This window comes from Balaenoptera borealis, assembly GCF_965194805.1.
Source record: "Balaenoptera borealis genome assembly, chromosome: 12".
NCBI lineage: Eukaryota > Metazoa > Chordata > Mammalia > Artiodactyla > Balaenopteridae > Balaenoptera > Balaenoptera borealis.
Genome location: NC_138869.1, coordinates 22,251,813 through 22,276,969, shown reverse-complemented (window position 1 = coordinate 22,276,969; position 25,157 = coordinate 22,251,813). Strand labels below are relative to the sequence as shown.

At 45.8% G+C, this 25,157-nt stretch overlaps 1 long non-coding RNA gene across 1 annotated transcript; it reads left to right on the top strand.

Moving 5' to 3' along the window:
* Positions 1 to 375: 375 nt before the first annotated feature.
* On the top strand, positions 376 to 16,137 carry LOC309607740. The gene is made up of 2 exons (XR_014232520.1): positions 376 to 7,072; positions 7,380 to 16,137. It is a non-coding gene; the product is annotated as an uncharacterized lncRNA (long non-coding RNA).
* Positions 16,138 to 25,157: the final 9,020 nt, after the last annotated feature.

Below are 25,157 nucleotides of genomic sequence, written 5' to 3'. Positions count from 1 at the left end.
ACTGACACTGGAGGCTGCCAGCAAACAATGATTTGAAGGAGATCCCTGGCCGGGGTGACTTTTAAAAATATTTAACAACTGGCTCAGCTGGATATTATCCAATCAGAATAATCAGCTGCCTCAGTTTATAAGGATGCTGGCCTTAAATAGCATGTCCAGCTCCTATCCTAGGAGGCACTAGTGAAGGCAGGTCCAGCCAGAAGTCACTTCTGGGCAAATCCGCCATCAGTGTCTGGTCACACAGCTTCACATCAGAAGTGGTCGCGGCTGTGCTTCATCCCCATCCAGGAAGATCTTCTCCACTCCAGTTCACAGCCGACGTGCATCTCGGCATTTGTGATGCCGCAGACGACAGCCATCCAGCCCATCCCCCCAGGCTTTCCCACAGTAAACCAGACCCTCGGCCTTTCCAACGTGCCTGCCCTGCTGATCTGACCCTCAAGTCATCCACAGAGGATGGCGCACATGCTCGGTGGCTTGCAGGAGCTGAGACCTGCCCACCAGCTTGGGCCAAGACTCAGTCCTTAAATTCTGTGGGCAATGGCCACAATCCCGGCGGGTTATTGGAAACCTAGTGGATTTTACTGAAATCAAGGTTGTAAAGGCAGCATACCAGGAACGAAAAGTCAGATCACTGGTAATACCACTAATGACAGCTCCAACATTTCCTTTAGAGCCTTTTCTTGGCATTCTTATAAAAATCACTGAACTGGAAGTATCAAGTCTCTGACTTCCCAAGCGGACCTATGCCTGAACCTCCAAACACAGAAAGCAAACTCTCAGTGGCAGCCCAGACTCTCCACATCATCCCTTTAGCAGTAACCACCTCTAAGCATTATGCATCAAGCAGCCTAAAGACTTCTTTCAGTTTCTTGAACTTTTTCCTGCTTTCCCGAAATCCATTTTAACTTCTTTGCTTAAGATGTACCCTTATTATGACCACATTTCATCCACCTGAAATTGCTCAGTTTTTAAAAATTATGGTCACACACACATAGCACAAAATTTTACCATTTAAACACTATTTAAATGTACAGTTTGGTGGCATTAAGTACATTCACATTGTTGTGCAAACCATCACCATCCATCTCTAGAACTTTTTTCCTCTTCTCAAACTGAAACTCTCCACCCATTAAACGATGACTCCGCACCGCTCCCTCCCTCCATCCCTTGGCAATGACCATTCTATTTTGTCTCTATGAATTTGACTATTCTAGGGACCTCACATAAATAGAATCATATACTATTTGCCCTTTTTTGACTGGCTCATTTCATGTAACCACTGTCCTCTAGGCTCACCCATGGTGTAGCTTGTGTCAGAATTTCCTTTGTTTTTGTTCGTTTGTTTTCTTTTAATTACTTAATTTTGGCTGCATTGGGTCTTCGTTGCTGTGCTTTCTCTAGTTGCGGCGAGCAGGGGCTACTCTCTTTGTTGCAGTGCGTGGGCTGCTCACTGTGGTGGCTTCTCTTGTTGCGGAGCACAGGCTCTAGGCGCACGGGCTTCAGTAGTTGTGGCACGTGGGCTCAGTAGTTGTGGCTCATGGCCTCTAGAGCGCAGGCTCTGTAGTTGTGGCACACGGGCTTAGATGCTCCGCGGCATGTGGGATCTTCCCGGATCAGGTCTCTAACCCGTGTCCCCGGCATTGGCAGGAGGATTCTTAACCACTGCGCCAGCAGGGAAGTCCCTCCTTTGGTTTTAAAGCTAAATAACACTCCATTGTATGTATATGCCTCATTTTGTTTATCCATTCATCTGCTGATGGACACTGCAGATGTTGCTTCTACCTTTTTGTTATTGTAAATAATGCTGGTATAGGGACTTCCCTTGTGGTCTGGTGGTAGAGAATCCGCCTTACAATGCAGGGGATGCAGGTCTGATCCCTGGGCAGGGAACTAAGATCCCACATGCCGTGCGGCAACTAATCTCGCGCGCCACAACTAGTGAGCTCGCGTGCCTCAACAAGAGAGTCCGTGTGCTGCAAACTACAGAGCCCGTGTGGCCTGGAGGCCACGCACCCTGCAGCCCATGCGCCACAACTGGAGAGAGGAAACCCGCACACCACAACATAAGATCCTGCATGCCGCAACTAAGACCCAACGCAGCCAAAAAAATAAAAATAAAATAAATAAATAATGCTGGTATAATCATGGGTTGTCAGTGTCTTAAGGTTATTTTTTCCCCAGAAACTTGTTAACTAGGTTCTACCTTGATTATCAGTTCTTGTATCTATATTAAATGGTTATTACAACGCCCTTCTACTAGGATTTATTATACCTGAGTTTAGATACACTGTGTCAGGTTTATTCTACAATTTAAACCCAATAAGATCCCAGGTGGCCTCTTTCAAATCCTTTTACCCCGTCTCCCTGTCACAGCCAATGTCCGCTTGCCGCTCTTGTCTAATCAGCCCCAGAAAGGCAATCCCCACTTTTACCTGAAAATGGAGCAGGTTTCATTTTGTCAACAGCTGGTTGATAAGAGATAAGAAGGAAGATTTTAGAAATGGGTACCTGGTGGATGATATTCATTTTCTTTTTTATACCCTTTGGTATAGACTACATTGTCTAAAAGGGTCTTGTATTACTTTCCTAATTAAAAAAGAAAACTCTCTCTCTCTCTCTCTCTCTCTCTCTATATATATATTTTAAACTGGTTTTAAAAACAAAGTTGTGCATGAAGAAGTCTCTTTCTAAAATAGAGGTCTGGGACTTCCCCGGCGGTCCAGTGGTTAAGACTTCACCTTCCAGTGCAGGGGGTGTGGGTTTGATTCCTGGTCCGGGAGCTAAGATCCCACATGCCTCATGGTCAAAAACCAAAACATAAAATGGAAGCGATATTGTAACAAATTCAATAATGACTTTAAAAATGATCCACATCAAAAAAATCTTAAAAAAATAAAATAGAGGTCAGCAAACTTTTCTGTAAAGGGCCACACGGTAAATATATTAGGTTTTGTGGTCCACAGTCTCTGCTACTACTAGTTAACTCTGTCTTTAGAGCATGAAAGCTGCCACAAGCAAGACAGAAACACATGGGTGTGACTCTGTACCAATAAAACTTTATCGACACTAAAATTTGCATTTCTCCAACATGAACATTTTCAATCATTAGTAAAAACCCATTCATAGCTTGAAAGCTGTACAAAAACATTTGTACCACTGATCATGGTTTGCCAACTTCCCTCTAAAAATAGCATAGATGAGATAAAAAGTCCCCTTTCAAATTTTGCATCAATTCCAGTCTTTTCCATGCCTTTTCTCGGTGCTTATTACATTTTACTATGGAAAGTTTCAGATATACACAAAAGCAGAGAGAAAAGCCTAATAATCCCCATGTATCCATCACTCAAGCTTCAAAGATGATCAACTCGTGTCTAATCATACGTTATCGATAGTGTCACTCACCGCCTCTGTGTTCCCCTGCATTATTTCAAGCACATCCTAACATCATATCTTATCCATAAATATTTTAGAATGCATTTCTAAAAGATAATACTTCATTTAAAAATACCATTATCACATCTAAAATAAGTGACAATAGTTTTAGCTTTCAACATGCTAAAGCAAAATTTCAAAAACTCCTTTAAGCAACAAGACATCATCAGTGACATTCAGAAGTTCACGATAACGTAGTGGTTGAAAGTCTAACACCAGACACCACTTGGCAGCAATGTGGTGTGGGGAAAGGCACTCGCCCTCTCTGTGCCGCAGTTTCCTTATCTGTAAAGGTGAGGATGTCAGAAGTATGTACCTCTTAATGTTGCTGGGAGAATGAGCTGAGTTACGATGCATAATGTGCCTAGGACAGTGCCTGGCACATGGCAAGTATTAGCCAGTGTTAACAGTACTATTAACTTCTTGCTCCTGTTTATATTTTGTTCTCGTTAGGGTTCTTGTTGGAAAGTACAGAAGCAGCCTGGACTCATTCAAGTAAAAGGTGTGTGTGTCGGGGAGTTAGTGTTAGTCTACAGGGATCTTGTAGAAGCCGGAAACCAAGCCCACCAGCCCGTTAGGGATGAAGTGGAAAGTCAGGGTTAGCTGGGGGCGGCACCTCCTTTCTCAGCCTCCTTTTCTCTCCTGAGTCCCTCGACTGGCCACTGCCTTATACCAGGTGTCTGTCTTGTATTTTCCTTGTTCTTCACCCCACCTGACCCACAGTTCCAATCGTCCCTTAGATCCCTCTTAGCTATAGCTTCTCCCACGGAGTGCCAATTGTCTCTGTATCCCTGAAGTGTTCAAATTCTTGAGAAAGAATCAATGGGCTGGTCTTTTACCAGAGGTGACATGACCGCCTTTGCTTTAGAGCTGGGGTAAGGGGCGAAGGTCACAGAGCACATCCAGTGACCATTCTCAGAGACCCTGATGAGCACCTCAATCATGCAGGATAGGCTAGGCTATGCTGAGGTAACAATCCCGAAATCTCAGGGGCTTGAAGCAATAACGGGTTATTTCTTGTTCACAAACATAACCATCAAGGGTTGGCTTGGGGCCTTGCTCCCTCTGGAAGCCAGGCTGCTGAAGCAGCCAGGACCTAGAATCACGGTAGAGGGGGAAATAAATCTTTAGAGAGAAACCACACTGGCTCTTAAAGCTTCTGCTTTGAAGTGTCATTTCTGCTCACATGTCATTGGCCAAAGCAAGTCATGCAGCTGTAGGTATCTTCAAGTAGGCGGGGAAGTGCAGTCCTACTGTGTGCCCAGAGGAAAGTGAGCTAAAGTGCTTGTGGACACCCTCACAAGTGCCATAGAGGCAACAATACACAGCTTTCATCTATGTCCTCTTCTTACCATTCCAATCGTGTATATAAAGGCATTCAGAGACACCTACTCCTACTGTCACCTTGAAAGTAGACCATCACTTTCTTCCTGGACTAAAATACCCATTCTAAGGGTAGTTGAGTTTTCTGGTAAAGCAAAAAAACAGCCCTAACTCTACTAACTTGTTCACCCTGGACTCGTTTTTCATCTCTTAAGTCACTGAGATTATTTTATTTGAGAACTTCTCAAGCTGCCTCCCATTTCTCTTAAGATAAACAAGTTGAAATTAGTCAGAATAGTTAGAACAGCCTTTGACCACTGCAGGGTGACTAATTGTGCACCTTTCTGAATTAGCCTGGTGTTTTCTTTGACAACTGTTGTGCTGCCGACTCAAATTCTGTCTGAGGTTCCGGGGAGCCCAGCACTGCTCCCCCATTAGAAATGTTCACTCAGATTTTCCACACCTTCTGAATATTTTCCCCTACAACTCATCCTGTTTTTGATGTACCACCTTTTGACTGTAACTCTTTCAAGTTGTTACCATTTTAATAGTAAGGCAACTGGTCTACCCCTTGAATAAGCCTAAAGCCAGCCCTGAACACTGTTGCTCTTATTAGAAAGTCACACTAGCAGGGCCAAAATTTACACTCTTCAACTCAGATGTGCACAAAATATGATTTAAAAAAAAAACTTCCATTAACTGACCTCATTTAGCTCTAGAGTCCCCATTTCTGCAGAGAGAGAAAATGTAAACTTGACAATTGGAGGTCATTCTGCTTCTCTAGCTTAAAATGGTCTCTTTCAGGTTCAAATTCCCTAAGGGAAGTATTTCTTTCATCTTAAGAGGTTTCCATCCTTTGTACTCTTCCTCCAGATGGCATCTATGAACCATCCAAGTCTCCTTCAACAGTAGAATGGATAAATAAATTGTGATGTAATCCTACCGTGGAATTCTACTCAGCAATGGGGAAAAGGTAAACTGTTACTTGCAACAGGATGGATGAACTTCAGAGGCGTAATATTGAATGAAGAAACCCAGACCACAAAAACTATAAACTGTATGATTCTACTTATGTGATGTTCAAAAACTACCCTACGGTGATCAAGCTAAAAAGTGGCTATCTTTGGCGGCAGACGTTGACTGGGAGAAAGCACAGAAGCACCATAGAGGGTGCAGACATGGTCTGTATCCTACTGTGGGCCTTGGGTACATACGTGTGTGTATCCATCAAGCTATATACTCTGTATCCTTCTCTGTGTGTATGCTATATCTCAATAAAACAACAAGAACACAGACGGCATCTGCATATGGGCAAAAGCTTAACTAGCTTTGGGTGGTGGGGAAGGACCAGCTCACCTGTGGAAACTCACTGGCTTCCTGAAGGGGGTCTTTTCCCTCTGGTCAGGGATTGTCCTTCACAAGTATCTGCAGAGGGGTGTTCGGTTCCACCTCTTTTAGGAGACCCACTGCTCAAGTCTCCTCTGCCTTAGCCTCCTATTACGAGCTCCTCATTTCAACCCCAGGCCTCTCTCTGGCTCACTGTTCTCTGTGTATTTCAGCCCCTTCTCCCCTCCAGCTGGGAAATCCCAAGGCCTTAAGAAAAGGGGCCCGATTGCAAGCCCACAGCCCTGGACGCCTCTCTCAGCCTTTCAATTCCACTGACTTGGTACCCACCCCAGTCAGAGTTTTAGGGGAGGGGCTGTGTCTCTGCTCTGCCAAAGAGGGCTTCTAACCTTCCTGTCTGATAGCAACTGCCTGTGATATTTCCTCTCCAGGCCAGCTCCCTGCTGTTTTCTGGGACCATCGTGGGAGATGTGTTACAGGTCAAGAAACTGTCCTGACATTCACAAAAGTCAGGTACGTTGGGAGGCATTTAAAAATATATTATACACATTACTCTTGAATTCTTTCACTCAGAGTCTGATTTCTTTTCATCATGTGACTTGGATGATTCAAATGAATGTGGCTAGAATAGAATCACAGTATTTTAGCAATGAAGCGGTTCTTAATTACCATTCCAGATTCTAAGTGGTACAGTTTCTCTTTGTGTGACCCTGAGCATTGGATACATTGAGCATCCCCGCTCTGTCCCCCCAACACATCATACACAAATGCCACTCATTAATCAGTGTGACCACCGAAAATATCCCATCCTGCACCCACCTCAACACACCCACAGTTCTAAATGCCTGAAGGCAGGGTTTTAGCCTAAATTGTTTATTTTAGAGATAAGAAAAGTGAAGCCTAAAGCAGAAAAATGACTTATCCAAGTCAGTGGCCAAGCAGGGATTAGACCCCGATCTCCTGATTTCCAGTTCCGTTGAGACTTTTTTTTTTTTTTTTTTTTAATTTATTTATTTTTGGCTGTGTTGGGTCTTCGTTTCTGTGCAAGGGCTTTCTCTAGTTGTGGCAAGCGGGGGCCACTCTTCATCGCGGTGCGCGGGCCTCTCACTGTCTCGGCCTCTCTTGTTGCGGAGCACATGCTCCAGACGCGCAGGCTCAGTAATTGTGGCTCACGGGCCCAATTGCTCTGTGGCATGTGGGATCTTCCCAGACCAGGGCTCGAACCCGTGTCCCCTGCATTGGCAGGCAGATTCTCAACCACTGCGCCACCAGGGAAGCCCCCGTTGAGACTTTTATGACGTGCCACTAGATTTCAGTTTAGGTTTGAGGAACTGCCAGAGAACTGTTTCTTACCGAATTTCTGCTTTCCTTTCTCGCAGTGGAAGCTGCCCCATCATTTCCTCTTTCCCTCCCTTGAGAGCTAGCAGACATTGTGGTTCCACAGCTCGGTTCCCTCAACGAGACCAGCAATGGGGACAAGTCGGAGAGCCTGCCAGTAGACACACCCAGAGGGGACCTGCCCTGTATATCCACACTCTCCACCCTGACTGGCTTATAAAAATATGTAAACACACAGCCATTCCTTCACACCCTCTACTTTCCACCAAAAATCGATAAAAGAAAGTGTGAACACACCTAGGTCTAATTTATTCTGCTATAGATAGAGAATGCTCAATCCTAATGCATCGTGTCGTTCAGCTACAGAGATGAGGCTGACACCCTGCAGAGCAAAGTGAGGAGAAGACCCAGCAGGGCTGCTGAGATTAGAGGAGTCGGACCCTTTCATTCATTCATTCATTCTTCATTCCAGTATTTATTGAACATTTACAATGCCTGGGTCCATTCTGGGCACCAAGTAACATACTGGCAAGCACAACTTCCCTTACCTTTGTGATTAGAGTCTATGATGTGAGTCCAAAAGCTGGCTCTGCTGCTTACTAGCTGTGTGAGCTTGGGTGAGTTGCTTAATCTCTCTGAATCTCTAAGTCTTCATTAATAAGATGGAAAAATGGAAATAGAGTGGTGACGATTAAGTGTCAAAAAGTATGGGAAGGGACTAGCCTAGCTCCTGGCACATCATAAGTGCTATGTAAGTGGAAGCTACTTTCATTACTAAAAATTTAACATTCCAAAGGGGAAATCCCTAAATCCCCAAACATTTAATCTGGACCTCAAGTTTTGGCTGAGAACTCTCCATTTCCCCCCAAATCATGTATAATAAACTTACTTTTCCCGAAGTTGTGTAGTTGCATGTTGTAAACCAAAAATATACATACACTATATATATTTATATTTCTGTATCCTAAGGTGAGGACAGCAATAGTTTTTATTTGTAGCACACTTTTCAAGGAGTCTTAGGTAAGAAAAGCATGATATGAACCATGAGTTTTTTTAATATTCTATTCTCTTCTCTGGGCCTCCCCTCTTGACAGACACGTTACCTTATTTAGCCTCTGCTGCCTGGTCTTGAAACCTCTAAATAGATTGGTTATTTCAGGCTGGCCAAACCCTCGAAATTATTTGCCAGTAGCCTTTTGGAAACGTATCCCGTTACTGTGTGTGAGAGGCCAAAGAGAAGGACTGTGTGTTCGTTCCCAGTCCTCTTCCTTCTAAGCCTCTGCTTCAACTGTGTAGTCCGCGGGAGGAACCACAGGCCAAGGAAGGAGCCTGGCTTTGAGGTCACTGCCAAGTGTGCGGCCCTCAGCAAGTGACAAAGCTTTGAGAGCCTCAGTTTCTCCACTGGTAAAGTAGGCGGCATACATTTAACTGGAGAACTATTGGGATAATTCACTAAGTTAATAATTAGAAGAGTGATTCATAAATGACAGGTAACAATAGATAAGACTTCTCATTACAAATCAGGGATTAGCCTAGAAAGCAAAATTCCTGGGAAGGATGCTGGGCTTCACAGTCACACGGAGGTGTGAGGATGTGACATCCCTGGACATTTCTACGTGCCCTTTATATGGAGGGAAGGAGTAGAGAGAAGGCTTCTGCTCAGGGGTGGGAGGAGCCCAGGTCGGAGGGAACACATGACCAGAAGTGGCTAGAGTACATCCACCAGGACTGGCTCGTCTCCATCTGGGGCTGGCGGGTTCCTTAAAGCTCATCACAAAGCGACAGGGTTAGGTACGGGTCTAAAAAGATGCTTCTGCCAGCAAAGCTAAACATTTTAGGTGCATCAACGTGATGAATTCAACCTACAGGCCTTTCCTGCTGTTTTCCAGAAGGCCCAGAAACTGCCTGCACACCCTTATGGCTCTAGATCTCTGTATACTTTGAAAAGACTTTCTTAGCATTTTCCTTTCAACAATTTCCTTCCTTGACAGTTTACTATGTCCCAGGTGCCAACTTTGGAGATGGGATCCCAGCAGTGAACAGACTAGATTTACCCCTGCCTTCTTGAGCTTGAACTCTTGGGAGGGGACAGGGGAGACAGCCCATGGTACGTGTGTGGTAAATATGAGGTCACAATAAGCTCTGTAAAAGAATTAGAGCAGGGGACAGCAAGAGTGTCAGGGACACTCTTTGAGGAGGTGGCAATTGAGCAGGGACATGAATGGAGTGAGCCATGCAGAGCTCTGGCAGGAGAATCCAGGCACAGGGAATGGCCATGCAAAGGCCCAGAGGCAGCAGCCGATTATGATTTCCACCCTACACATGATAACAGTGAGGCTCCAGAAAATTAAGTGACTTGCCCAAGGCCACCCATCACATAAAAAGAAGACTCTGATCTTGAACCCAGTTGCTCATCAGTTATTTCAGAGCTCGGAGCACTCATATAACCCAATTATACTAAACCAGTTACAAAGTTGTTTCAGCTTTCCCCCAAACCAAGTGCCATCTATCATTATTTGGATAATCACTATGACCAATGGCTAATATTTATCCAGTGCTTACTACACACCAGGTGCTGTGCATTATGTCCTTTCAGTCCATCAAAAAATCTACAAGCAAGTACTATTAATACTCTCATTTCACAGATGAGGACACTGTGGCTTAGACAGGTTAAATTATTTGTCCAGGGACACACTGCTAGTGAGCAGTGGTGCAGAGATATGAAGCCAAGCGAGCAATCTGACTTTCAACAACCACTAAATGGTTTTTTTTTGGAATTCAATGCCCAACAGAAAAAATTCTAGCAATAAATGAAGATATGGTTTCTCTAAACTGGCCCTTTGGAGAAGCACAGGCCTGGGGCTTTTCATTGAGACCAGGCTCCAAGGAACCTTTGTGAGGCCCAGGGTTGGGGCCAAAGTTGACAGCAAGGGAGATAGGAAAGGATAGTGTCCAGAAGGAGTACTGGGTGAGCCAGGCAAACAGCATCACCAAAGCCAACTCACAGGGTTGGGAAGGGAAGTATAACTGGGTACAAGGCTTTGGAAAGGTCCTAGAGACCCCAGGGTGGAGGAAGCTGAGGAGATGGAAAGACAGGCTGGGAAAGAAATGCTGAGAGCTCGGAGTGAGGTGTTCTGAGGGGGCACAGCCTCAGCTGGGGCCGAGGAGAGTCAGGGAGGATGCTGAGTCCCCTGCCATTTACCACCACACGGGTCTCCCCAACATGCTCTTCCCTTCCACTCTCGGAAAGTTATCCTAAACGCCAGCCTCCTTTGGAAGTAGGCTTTCAGAAGTGCAGAAGTAAAGTGATATTTATTTAGGAGCAGTCCAAGAAGCCAAGACAATGAGACACATTTTAAAAGTTCTGGTGAAACCTTTGGGCCCTGAGAGCTTGATAAACAGCAGTAAAGGATGGGGCGTTGAAGTGAGACAGACCTGGGTTTGAAATCCAGTTCTACGGGGGAGCCGTGGGGCCCTGAGCAAGTCACTATTCTCTTAAAGCGTCCATTTACTCACCTGTAAAGTGGAGGTTAAAAGCATTTGCCTTACAGGGTTATTAGGATTAAAGTAAATAAGTTATTACATGTGAAACTTTCGGGCTAAAGCAAGCACTCGATAAACGAAAGGTATTATTGTGATGATGATGAAGTAAATTTTAAAAGTTTCTTCAAAACTAAACACACTCTTACCATACAAGCCCGCTATCGTGCTCCTTGGTTATTTCCTCAAATGAGTTGAAAACTGTGGTCTACATGAAAACCTGCACATGGATGTTTACAGCAGCTTTATTTATAACTGCCAAGATTTGGAAGCAACCAAGATGTCCTTCCAGAAGCAAATGGATAAATAAGCTGTGGTACATCCAGAAAATGGACTATTATTCAACACTAAAAAGAAGTGAACTACAAACAATTAAAAGACATGGAGGAACCTCAAATGCATACTACTCAGTGAAAGGAGCCGATCATAAAAGGTTACATATCATATGATTCCAACTATCCGACATTCTGGAAAAAGCAAAACTATGGAGACAGTAAAAAGATCCGTGGTTGCCAGAGGGTGAGGGTAGGGAGATCACAGGCAGAACACAGAAGATTTTTAGGGCAGTGAAAATACTCTGTAAGATACTCTAGTGATGGATACATGTCCTTATTCTTTTGTCCAAACCCATAGAAAGCAGAAGACCAAGAGTGAGCCCTAATGTAAACTATGGACTTTGGGTGATTATGATGTGTCAGTATCAATTGTAACAAATGTACCACTCAGGGAGGGGGGAATGTTAATACTGGGGAAGGCTGTGCATGTGTGGGGCGGTGGTTATGTGAGAACTCTAAGTTTCCACCCAGTTTTGGTGTGAACTTAAAACTGCTCCAAAAAATAAAGTTTATTTGAAAAAAACTCCAAAATAAAATTAAAAATAAAATAACCCATATAATAATTTCTTAAAAGTGTCTTTCTTCTGCCATCTTCTCCATGAATCCACTTCTAACCACCCTAACCAGATTATTAAAACATATTTCCTTTTTTGGAATTCTCATCGCAACGCAACTTGTCTAGCAATTACCACTTTGGTTACATTAAAATTATTAAGGGATTCACCTTATTTCCTTTACTATAATATTTTGGAAGGTTCTTACAAGGGATGACAGTGTATTACTCAGCTCTCTTGCAGTGCCTTTCCCATGCCTTGCACATGGATGGTGCTTGAAAAAAACATAGTTGTGGAATTTAATCACTAGATTCTAGATTTCCTGCACTGTCTGATAAGGCATTCACTAGTCACAAGTGACTATTTAAACTTGAAATTAATTTAAAAATAACTTTAATAATCAGTTCTTCCGCTGTACTGCCCACATGCCAAATTCTAGTAGCTAGTGGCCACCATATTGAAAAGCTCAGATAAAGGGTACGTCCATCATCACAGAAAGTTCTACTGGACAATGCTATTCTGGAACATTCTCATTCAACTTTCTCATTTAGTCCTTGAATTAAACTTGTGTTTGCAATGCTTATACTTTATTTCTAAATTAAAAAGAAATGTTTTCTTAAAAACTGTTTGAACTGCCCAGATGGTGCTTTCTAAATACCATTTACCACTAAGAGAAACCAGGCTCTGTAGAGAAATGACTGATTCCAGGTCTAGGGCAAGAAATGTAGATAAGCCTGGTCATCTATCTAGTCATATCAGAAAGCAAGGAAGCTATCAGAGACTACTGGGGTCATGTCAACAGGACTCAGGGGTCAACTTACAGAAGCTTCCACTGGCCAACAGCAGGATGGTTTAAGCATCAGTAAGAAGAACCACAAAGGACTGAATCACATTGCATATGTAAAAACTCATGAGTTCATAAACAACAAAATAAAAACAAACCAAAACTCTCCGTCCTTTTGGACGATGGTAAGGAAACAATTCATCATCTTGAAAACTGGTAAGTAAAAGGGAAAAAATCAAGCATTTATCCTGTCCTTCCTGTAGGAATTGTTCCTCACGGTAACCATAAATAGCTGAGGAGGGAACATTGCCATCTATAGAAGGACTCCAGCTAGCAAACAAAGAAGGAATAAAAGAATTCGAATATCACATTTTGCAAACACCTACTGAAACAATGGCTCGAGCAAATGATCATCAACATCTGCTAATGTCACAGAGAGACAGTCAGGCAGGATGGGCCTCCTGCTGTAGGAACGTGCACCAGTGAAGCCAAATCTAACCTGAATGAGACCAAGCCTCAAGATCTAGCAATCAATCATCAGGAAATGCAGGGGAGGAGAAACATATTAAATGACACCAGTGGGATGAAGCCAGTAAATCCAGACCTTGGGGAACTTTATGATGTAAATGGGGGGAAAAGTAGATGAAGTGGTAACCTGTAGATTAAAAGAAACTTAGACACAATATTGTAAACCTACACTTCAATAAAAATAAATTAAAAAAAAAAGAAACAGAGGGATCTGACATAGTAAGCAAATACAGCAAGCAGCCCTTGTTTGGATCCTGATATCAACAAATCAATTGTAAAAGGATGGGGGAGGGGAACTGGAGAAAGTTAAACACTGAGGGCATATTCGGTTATATTAAGGAATTACTCTTGATTGATTGATTGATTGATGGCTGTGTTGGGTCTTCTTTGCTGCACACGGGCTTTCTCTAGTTGCAGCGAGCAGGGGCTACTCTTCATTGCGGTGCGTGGGCTTCTCATTGCAGTGGCTTCTCTTGTCGCGGAGCACGCGCTCTAGACGGACGGGCTTCAGTTGTTGTGGTTCGCGCACTCTAGAGCGCAGGCTCAGTAGTTGTGGCGCACGGGCTTAGTTGCTCCGCGGCATGCGGGATCTTCCTGGACCAGGGCTTGAACCCGTGTCCCCTACATTGGCAGGCGGATTCTTAACCACTGGGCCACCAGGGAAGTCCCTACTGGGGCCTGCCTATTGATTTTTAAACTGCGATTATGTATTCTGGTTATGTCTTTTGTAAAAAAGTTCTTATCTTTTAGAGAAACATACTGAAATTTATAGATGAAATGATACAGTGCCAGGATTTACTCAAAATAATCCAGGGGTAAGTCAGGAAGTGGGTGAGGGGTGCAGGTAAGATTGGCCAGGACTTGGTGATTGCTGTAGCTGGGTCTATTATTTACGTGTTCAATTTTTCATAATAAAAATGTTCATCTCTCTGATTCAGTCTCTGTCTTCCCCAGCTCCATCCTATGCTCTTTTAAAATAAATTCTCCATGTCAGCAGTTTTCTGGTCTAATTTTGACAAGTAGAGGGGCTTAGACATGAATGTTCTGAGCGGAAAACCAGTCTTTGAAAATATCCCAGGGCTGTTTCATTAGAAATCTTAGCAGCAAGTTTTCCCCAAATGTCAACGGGTCTTACAAAGCTTTACTATCTGCTGAGGTTTTCTCCTTTCCAGGCTATTCTAATCCACTAAACAGATTGTCATTCAAGTAATATGCAAATTGCACTATTCTGAAAATTTAAAGGTCAGCTAGAGGGGTTTTGAGGGGCAGGGGGAAGCAGCTCTCTCCCTCTTTCCTTTTCCTCCCCTCCCCTATCTCCTCCTCCTCCTTTTGCAAAAGGTAGAGAAACTCCTCTTTCAATGAATGAGTAACTGAAGCTACCCCTGGGACCTCTCTTTTTGACCTCCTCCCCCTTCACCTCCCTTGATGAGTCAGGAACAAGAGCTAGAAGCTCAAACCTCCAGCTGGAAGGAGGCATCTCACATTGGCATCAAACTCCTGGGCACAGGTGAGCACTGTTTTCTAAGGATGGGTCTTTCAAAGGGGTTAAAAGCTCTCCGTGGCCTGGGACTAGTTTCTATCTTCACATTTCCTTTCCGGAAACCTGACCACCTCTTTTGATTCCTACTCAGCAAATTACAGTCACATTGCAGACCTATGCCTGTGATTATTCCCAATGAGTCGGCTGGGGGTTTGGACGTTCTGGCCCTCTTCAATTTCACAGTTGCCGACGGTCTCGTGGTCTCTCTTAAGGACGGGGTGGCAGCCTGCTTGTTGTCCCCCCTAATCTAGCCTTTCCTCCTTTCCGTGTAAAAAGACTTCCCAGGGGAACACTACACTTGCCAACCTCCCTTGCAGTTCTGTGTGGCTATTCGCTTAAGTTCTAGCTGGAAAGCGTAATGCTGGTACCCATTCTGGATCTTGTCTTTAGAAAGAATGGAGGCGTCTTCTTGGTCCCTTTCCCCCTTCCTGCTGGTTGAGAAGGTGAGAAACAGACTCACAAGCGAAGGCCGTGTGGTGAGAACAGAGTGACCCAACCAGCCCAGAACTGCCGCCTCTGGACTGAGACAGGAGAGAGAAATGACTTGCACCCTGTGTCAGCCGCCGCAGTTTGGAATCTCTTTGTTCAGCTGCTTACCCTGTTTCTTAACTAATACAGATAGCTACCACTAACCACTGGCTATGAATTTTACTTGGGCAACTCTAAGCACAATTTTATTTCCAAGAACCTGGGGCAGCCCCTCCCCATCACTTTCTTGTCCCCATTTGATGCCTGTGAATCCACGCAATGCAGTCACTTTGAAGACATGTCTGTCCATGGTTGTAAACTCAAGAATCATTCTGTCAGGCAGAAATTTCTCAGTTGAGCACCTCACTCCAGCATCTTCCCTTCAAAGTCAAATGACAAGGAGGATTTGGAAACACCTGAGAGCACTGGGCTCTGTTCCCCTTTTGCCCGGTCCCTGGAGTTTGCATCTTGATTCTTCCTTGGAAAGAGCATGTCCCACCAAGAGCCAACAGCTCGGCCAACACCAGCAGACATACTCCATTACATCTAATAACAGGACTCAGGCACTTCAGAAGCTGGTACTAATTGAGCCGATAAATATCCCTATGAAGTAGGTAACTATTATGGTCCCTAATTACTGTCAAGAAGCAGAGTTGCAGAGACATTAAGTGGCTTGTCAGGATCATGCAGTGGCGTCCCAAGCAGACTAAGTTCCCTTGTGGAGCCTGAATTTCAGCCCCAATCAAAGCAACTAGAATTGGCCTGGAAGTCAGGAGACCTGTATTCTGTCATTAACCGCTGAGTAGAAGTCATTTCCTCGTGTGATGAATTGGGAGATTGGGATTGACATGTATACACTGATGTGTATAAAACGGAGGACGAATAAGAACCTGCTGTATAAAAAAATAAATAAAAAATAATAATCAAAAAAAAAAGTAAAAAAAAGAAGTCATTTCCTCTTTCTGTGCATGCGTGTGTGCGTGCATGTGTGTGTCTGTGTGTGTAGTGCGAATAATCCACCCACCCTCTAGGGTTTTTCCCACTGACGGCAGAAGTGGAGTTTTCCCGTAAAGAACAGACATCCCACTGTTAATTCTCCCAGGAAGAGGTTAATCCTGAGACCGGAAATCAAGACTTAAGGAAGAGAAAATACCCTCTTTAAAGGGCCAAGACTCTGAGGTGAAGAAAGGCCCATGTTAGGATAAAGTATGGTCTCCGGGGTGTTCGCCAGAGCTGGGAGACGGACTAGGACACAAAGGGAGGGAGGGCAGGGAATTCAGGGCTCCTTTATAGGCCAAGGTGCAGACACTGAAGAAGGTGACAATTGGAAGACAGCCCTGCCTGGCGGTGACTGCCTCATGCCAAGTTTATGGAGTGACAGGGCAAGGCCAGCAGCCTGGACAGGAAAACGTGGGGGACCTGTGCCCAAGGAGGGGCAAAGCAGCACCCTGGGAAGTGTTCCCAATCCACAGGGAAACCCAGTGGGCTGTGCCATCATAAATTGGGAACAAACAGAAGCCACAGGCTGTGCGGGCTGGGATGGAGTCTGTCCAGGTGGCTGTCCTCTTAGACTCCTTCCCTCCTTCCCTCCCCCTCCCTCCGTCCCTCCCCCTTCCTTCCTTCCTTCCTTCCTTCCCTTCCTCCTTCCTTCCCTCCCTCCTCCCTCCCCCATCCCTCCCCCTCCCTCCCTCCTTCCTTCCTTCCCTCCCCCTCCCTCCCTCCCCCCTTCCTTAGCTCTCTCCCCTCCCTCCTTCCCTCCTCCCTCCCCCCTTCCTTCCTTCCTTTCTTCCTCCCTTCCTTCCCTCCCTCCCCCTCCCTCCTCCCTCCCTCCCCCCTCCCTCCTTCCTTCTTTCCCTCCCTCCCCCTCCCTCCCCCCTCCCTCCCCCTCCCTCCCTCCTTCCTTCCTTCCCTCCCCCTCCCTCCCTCCCCCCTTCCTTAGCTCTCTCCCCTCCCTCCTTCCCTCCTCCCTCCCCCCTTCCTTCCTTCCTTTCTTCCTCCCTTCCTTCCCTCCCTCCCCCTCCCTCCTCCCTCCCTCCCCCCTCCCTCCTTCCTTCTTTCCCTCCCTCCCCCTCCCTCCCCCCTCCCTCCTTCCTCCCTTCTTTCCCTCCCTTCCCCTCCCTCCCTCCCCCTCCCTCCTTCCTTCTTTCCCTCCCTCCCCCTCCCTCCCCCTTCCCTCCTTCCTCCCTTCTTTCCCTCCCTCCCTTCCTCCTTCCTTCCTTCCCTCCCCCCTCCCTCCCTTCCTTCCCTCTCTCCCCCTCCCTCCCTTCCTTCCCTCCCTCCCCCTTTCCTTCCTTCCCTCCCTCCCTCCTTCCTTCCTCTCTCTCTCTCCCTTTCTTTCTTTCCTTCCTTCCTCCCCCCCCTTCTCTTTTTTTCTCTCTTTCTTTCTCTTTGCCTGCGCCACGCAGCATATGGGATCTTAGTTCCCCAACCAGGGATCGTTCTCGGGCCCCCTGCAGTGGAAGCACAGAGTCCCCTTTGCTTAGCAGCGGCCAGGAAACCACTGGACCGCCACGGAATTCCTCTCAGACTCCTTCTCACTGAGGTGCAGGAGCCAGAGTCCAGGGCTGCTGGGAATACAACCCCGAGGCCCCTGGGCAAGTGTGACTGAAGATTTCACCCAATCCATCTACACTGGCCCTGGGCATTGTCTACACCTGCCCCAGCCTGTAGGTGATTGGCTAAGGTTGGGCTTAGGGCAGAGGGCCTTTGGTGTTGAGGGTCTGGTTAATTCCCAAACAGAGAAAATGGGGGGGTCCTGTGATCTCTCCTTCCTGTTCCCCATTTCTGTTTTAAATGAATTAAATTTTGGCCAACTCATTGCAAGGTGCAGTTTGATGCATTTTGACAAATATCACCACCACACCAATGAAGATCTAGAATGTTTCCAATGCCCTGGAAAGTTCCCTCAAGCCCCCTTCCAGTCAATCCCCCCACCCTCCAACAAGCAAGTGATATTCTGATTTTTATCACCTTTCTTTAGTTTTGTCTGTTGTAAAACTTGCCATAAGTAGAACCATGCTGTATGTCCTCTCTCGAGATCCGTTTTTAACATGCAAATGATGTTTTCAATTACTTGCCATGAGTAAACATGTCACACCAAGAAGATCCAGTGCACTGATTCCCACGGCTGTGCATCACCCCCAGCACACCCCACCGTGCGGACACGAGTTTGCAGAGCCAAAGTACGTGAACCACGGTTGTTTGCTTAGCCGCTGGCCAGGCTGATCTCTCCCTTCCCCCACAATGAAGTCCTGAAACCTCAGGGCTTACATCCCCCCAACTCCCCTCCACCAGCCCCAGAACAGAGCCATCGCTGTACCCTGAGGGTCCTGGCATCCTGAGAGGTTCTATTTTGGGTTACAATAACAATCCTGAATGCAGGAATAGAGCTGTTACAGCTTAACAGCTAATAATAATAAAAGCTACCATTTACTGAAGGCTCGCCAAGACGCGCTTATGTTTGCATATATTATCTCATGTCATTTTCACAGCCCTCACCTCCACCCCCACCCCAGGTATTATCTCTGCTTTACAGGCCAGGGAGCTGAGGCTCAGAGATGTTAGAATGCAGCTTCCAAGACGTTAACGTGCAAATGATTCATCTGGAGCTCTTGTTAAAATGCAGATCCTTATTCAGGGTGTCCTGGGCTGGCCTGAGCGTCTGCCTCTTGTAAAAACTCCCAGTTGATGGTGATGGTGCTAGTTCACGGACCACATGTGGAGTAGCAAGAGGTACCCTCTAAGGTCGACTACCGGCAAGGCGAAAATCTAAGACATGAACTCTGTACATCTGCTTCTAAAGCTGTTGCTCTTAACAGTTCTGCTTATGTAGTGGGGAAAAGAAGAGAAAAACTGTTCCAGGAAACAAGTGTTTCTGTTCAGCAAAACGCCTTGATGACTATATATAAAATAGATATCTAATAAGGACCTAGTGTAAAGCACAGGGAACTCTACTCAGTACATTGTAATAACCTATATGGGAAAAGAATCTAAAAAAGAGTGGATACATGTATACGTATGACTGATTCACTTTGTTGTACAGCAGAAAGTAACACAACGCTGTAAATCAACTATATTCCAATTAAAAAAATGTAAAAAAAAAACAACACCCAAAACAAACAAACAAACAAAAAAATGCCTTCATGAAACAAGTGGTTGTAGAACGCTATCCCTCTGGGTAAGGCAGGGTCGGGATAGAAATGTGGCAAAGAAATAGTTAAAGAACACGGCAGGCGAAATGAGCAAGTGAGTCTGGAGGCTGGAAGCTAGGGAGGGGAGGGGAGGGGTACCAAGATGGTGGGCGGCTGGAGCCCAAATGGAGAAGAGAAAGAGCAACCAGCCCCTGGAGGTGGGAATGATATAAAGACTAACAGTCTAAAGATGTTTGCTCTGGCCTCCTATAAGCCCTTGATGTTGTCCGGACCCTTCAGCACAGTCTGTCCTGTACATAGCCTTGAGCTTGAGTTGGTGTAAGTCTGGGGAGAGGAGGACTGGGGTGGGGTAGGGATGTGCCGTAGGCAAAGATGAAGTAAATCTAAACTGAAAGTCAGATCCAAAGGGAGTTAGGGGAAGGGAGTCCCCACCTCCAACACTGTTCCCCACCAATCTGCTGAGAGAAATGCTGGGTTTCCCACTGCACTTGAGCTGGGGGTTCAAACTCGTCTTGCTTACAATTTTAAGAGCAGTTACAAGAAGATTTCGTATCTTTTATTTCATTTATTCCACATAACAGTCTTGGGTGGCAATAGGGTAGGAATCATCACCCCCATTTTACAGATGCAAAAATCAAGGCTGTAAGCAGGGGGGTGAGCATTGGAATTTTCCGAAAGTCCCACAGCTACAAGGTGTCAGAGAGATGGCTAGAAGTATGCTTTTCAACCCTCCCTGTGAATCAGAATCACCTCGGAGTGTTTAAAGAACGCTCACTGGGTCTGGATCTCCACCAGGCACTCTAATTCTGTGTAACTAGAGCTGATTTGATTCTGTTTATCTAGAGATGGGCCCAAGTATCAGTATTTTTCAAAAGATTCTCACTGATTCTAATGTTCGGTCAAGATGAGAACCTTACACTAGATGATACATAGAAAGTGCTTAACTAAGAGCCGGGCACAGGTAACAGTCGGCCTCAGTTAACATCAGCAGCTGTGAACATTTTTACTACACAAACCCAAACCCTCTGAAACCATGCTGTCAACCAGCAGTTCTCAGAGTCTAGCCAGCATCAGAATCACCTGGAAGACTTGTTTAAAGCAGATCATTGGGCCTCACCTCCAGAGCTTCTGACCTACTAGGTCTGGGGTGGAAACTGAGAACGTGCCTTTTTGACAGGCTGCCTTTCCTGGAGCTGCTGACCCAAGGACCATGCTCTGAGAACCGACCCTGCAAGCAAAGTAAAAGAAGGTGACTCAAAAAGGGGAATTCTCTTCCATCTTTCCAACTCGGGGTGAAATGGCCACGTGGGGACTCTTCAGTGTCCTGCCATGACAGGCGGGAGGGCCTGGGGTCGAGGCCACCTTTGGCCAGGAGCATCCTCTAGCATGTGTGCCTAAAACTGCTGGCTCGTGGCCGACCTTCCGGGAAGGGGCCCTTTGATGGCTGAAGGGAGGCTGAGACTGACAGAAAGCGCCTGTAGCCTAGGCAACGCAGTCCAGCTCCCACGATGAGAGGCTACTTGAAAAGGGGGTGGCGGGGTGAGGAAAGGGAAATGTGTAAGGGGAGAGGAGCCCGATGTCAAATGTTCTGAATGTCTGCATGCTCATACAGGTTCCCTCTCTCACACACAGAGGCAAAATTATATGTGTTCTTTCAACCTGCGTTGGGAGAGATGAACCACGGGAAGGATTCTAGAATCTTCTTGAGATTTTCGGCTTTGAGGGAAAAAGCCACTCTATCCCATTTGAAGCCGTAAGGGCATCCTGTGAGCACCTCCCACCACTGCCGCCTGCCTGCAGTCTGATCAGACCTACGAGCTCCCGAACGCCATCTGTAGGCATAAGGGAACCCAGGGAATGAGGCGGTCCAGCGCAAGAACTCCGACCAGTCGAGAAGCTCCGTGGTGGGCAGCGGCTCACTGTCTGGGTTAAGAGCTTACTCGCTGGGGGCACACGGGGTAAGGGGGAAAGAAGCGAAGGTCATGCGTGAGACAAAAAGAGTAGGAGGGACTGAGAAACTGAGTCACCAGTAGGACAGAGTCTCTGGACTAGGCAGCCCTTTCTGAGGGGATGACAAGATCTAGTCACTAGAACTGATGACACCTCCTAAGCCATATTCTCTACCGGCCTCTTGCCCATAAAGCTTGTTGGCTGAGCGGAGCTAATGACCTCCTCCCAGCCCATCCCATGGAGCAGGGATGCAGGTTTGCGTCTAATTCAAAGACCGTATTGAGCCACCATCCCCAAAGGCATAATGGGGCATACAGTGACTCCCGAAAGGCAGGCACACATGGGTGTGGTCTCCCCTTGTCTCCTTGCATGTGGCTGAGCACCGAGAGCCAGGACAACTCCATCCAGTTCTGTCTCTTCACATGTTGGTCCTTCTCCCACCCTCACTCCACCTTTGGACCAGTGTTCTCTCCCTCCCTCTCTCTCCTCTCACTCAAGAGTGGTCTGCCCTTCCCCTCACTGCAGCGGTAGGATTGGAGATTCATGTGTGGGCTGCTTTGGTCCTAGGTGTCCCATGAACTTGGGTAATAAGCTTCTACAGCAGAGTTCACCAGAGCTCTGCACTGAGATGCAGGGGGAGCTCTAGTTAAATAGAAAGGTATTTTACTCAGGGCCCTTTTGCCTGCCAGTAAAATGGAAATCCAATTCAAAGTGGCTTAAAGAACAAAGGGCTGGCAGGGGGCCACATGGGGAGGGGTTAAGGAGGGGAGGAAGGTGCACTTGCTTAGGATGCTTCAGGCATGGCTGCAACCAGGAGCTCCAACAATCCCATCAAGACTCACTGTTTCTGCATTTCTCACCTCTACTTCCCTTCATTCTTGAGTAATGAGCACCACCATTAGCAACTCCAGGCTTACATTCTACCAGAGGAGATAAATGGAGCCCTTCATTTCTCACATCAGGCAGGCGGCCTGGGAGGCCTCCTCCGGCCAGGTCTAGTCACAAGCCTGTCACTGCACCTGCTGATGGACTGGCCAGGCCTGGTTTTGTGCCAACCCCTGGTCAGAGAGTGGGCGAGGGCTGGTCCCCAAAGGAGAGTCAGGATCCTGTTATCGCAAGAATGGGGAATGAATGCTGGGAAGGAAAACCTAGCAAACTCTCACTACAACGTATTCCTTAGTTTCATTCTCTCCACCTTCACCCTTCCCAAGGAAGGGTGGTCTTGGCCAAAGAGCATCTCCTTAATACCACCCAACATCACCAGCTACCTGTGCCTGGCCACATGCTTGCTGGCATGGTTTCCCTTCTGTCTTCACTTCTCCCCGTAATCTAGAACACAGGGTAAGGGTCTAACACACCCTCGCCAGTTCCTTCTCTAATTTGTAAGATAACACTCAGCCTCCATGACATACCCCCACACACATGGCCTCAGGGCACAAAGCACCTGCATGCCAAGGGTTTTCTGGAAGCTCCTCCTTATGCAGAGCCCCCTGGGTAGCTCAGTGGCTCCTTGATAATGCTGCTTCCTTGAGCCCCAAGGCTTCTAAAATGACAGGAAAAACCCAAGATCCAAACTCCAAATAATTTCTGCCTTTCTGCTAGCACATAGCTTAGAACAAAGGCAAAGATATGGGGGCTCCTTTTTTTTTATGTTTTGTTTTTTTTTTTAAACGTATTGTTTACTTTGTTTATTTATTTATTTATTTATCTTTGGCGTGTTGGGTCCTCATTTCTGTGCGAGGGCTTTCTCTAGTTGTGGCAAGCGGGGGCCACTCTTCATCGCGGTGTGCGGGCCTCTCACTATCGCGGCCTCTCTTGTTGCAGAGCACAGGCTCCAGACGCGCAGGCTCAGTAATTGTGGCTCACGGGCCCAGTTGCTCCGCGGCATGTGGGATCTTCCCAGACCAGGGCTCGAACCCGTGTCCCCTGCATTGGCAGGCAGATTCTCAACCACTGCGCCACCAGGAAAGCCCTGGGGGCTCCTTTTTGATAAATTCTTTAAGGTGATGCCTTCTATCTATCTGGAAGGAATTAATCACATATATACACAAAGTATATTAAACTAAAAGTATATCAACTCCTATGTCATTTATGATGGAAAAGAGTTAGAAACCATCTAAATATCCATACAAGATTGGTTAAACAACTAATGGTACATTCATATAGCCATTATGCAGCTATTATGCAGGAATACTATGCAACCAATAAAAACAGTGGAGAAGAATATAGAATCATGGGAGAAAAGAGGATATATTGCTAAGTGGAAATAGAGTAAAATCCAACTTTTAATTTTTAAAAATTGTACACACACTGCTATAGACTGAATTGTCTCTCCAAAATTTATATGTTGAAGGCCTAACCCCATGTGACTGTATTGGGAAACAGGGTCTACAAGGAGGTAATTAAGGTTAAGTGAGATCATAGGACTGGGGCCCTGATACAACAGGATTAGTTCCTCCTAAGAAGAGAAACCAGAAAGCTCACTCTCCCTCTCCACCATGTGAGCACACAGTGAGAAGGCAGCTGTCTGTCTACAAACACAGAAGAGGGCTCTCGTCAGAGCCCAACCACCCTGATCTCAGACTTCTAGCCTCCAGAACTGTGAGAAAATACATTTCTGTTGTTTAAGCCACCCAGTCTATGGTATCTTGTTACGAGAGCCCTAGCAGACTAATATGCACATGTACATAGATGACATAAAACTACGTTAACAGGGATTATCTCTGTGAGGAGGATTACTGATGACTTGAGTTTCTTCATTTTATTTTTTTATGTTTTCCAGACTTTGTTACAATGAACAACTACTATTTTTATAAATGCATAAAATCAATGTCATCTTTCTATATGTCAATAATGATAACTTATGGATATTACAAAATTAGTACATGTTCAATGAAGAAATTGGTGGTTTTATATTCTTTTTCCTAATCTGTACTTTCTAAAATTTTTACAACGAGTATATATTAATTTCGTTTTTTAAAAGTTATTCTCAAAAAGATTTTCCCCTTCCACATGAAATCATCCATAGGGGTCATGCATGAGGCCTATTTGTGTGTGTGTGTTGTGTGCGTGTGTGTGTATGTGAGAGAGACAGAGAGAGAGAGAGAGAGAGAAATAGAGAGAGACAAAGAGAGAGGAGAGAGACCTCATATCTTAGGGTTCTTTCAACAAACTTCAACTGATAACCCACTGCACGTCTGGTGCTGGGCTGCTTTTGTTTTCTTTAGCACCATCATTGTTTTCTATTATTGCCTAATATTATTAAGACAAACTTCACAGCTTAAAACAATGCCTGTTTATCTGCTCGCAGTTTCTGTGTGTCTGGAGTCCTGGCCTGGCTTAGCTGGGTCCTCTGTCTAGGGTCTCACCAGGGTGCAATCAAGATGTCAGTCAGGGCTCAGGTCTCATTAGAGGCTCGACTGGGGAAGGATCTACTTTCAAGTTCCTTCAGGTTGTTGGCAGAAATCAGCTCCTTGTGGTTTAAGACTGAAGGTTTCAGTTTCTCGCTAACTGTTGGCCAGACGCCATCCTCAACTCCCAGAGGACCACATGGGGTTTCATGCCTACAAGAATCCCCAACCTGGATTCTTGCTTCCTCCAAGCCAATACGGGATGCAGAGACTGCAGCAACATCTATGTACTGTAATCATGTATGTTCTGTCATCACGCTGTGTTCTACAGGTTAGAAGCAAGTCACAAGCCCTGCCCACACTCAAGGGAGAGCATCACACAGGACGTAACCACAGGTGGATCACAGGGCCATCTTAAGCATCTGTCACAAATGCTGTATTTAATGTTATTTATTATATGTGGCACATTTAAAAAATGAAACAATGCAAGATTTTTTCATAGTCTGTCCTAGAGACT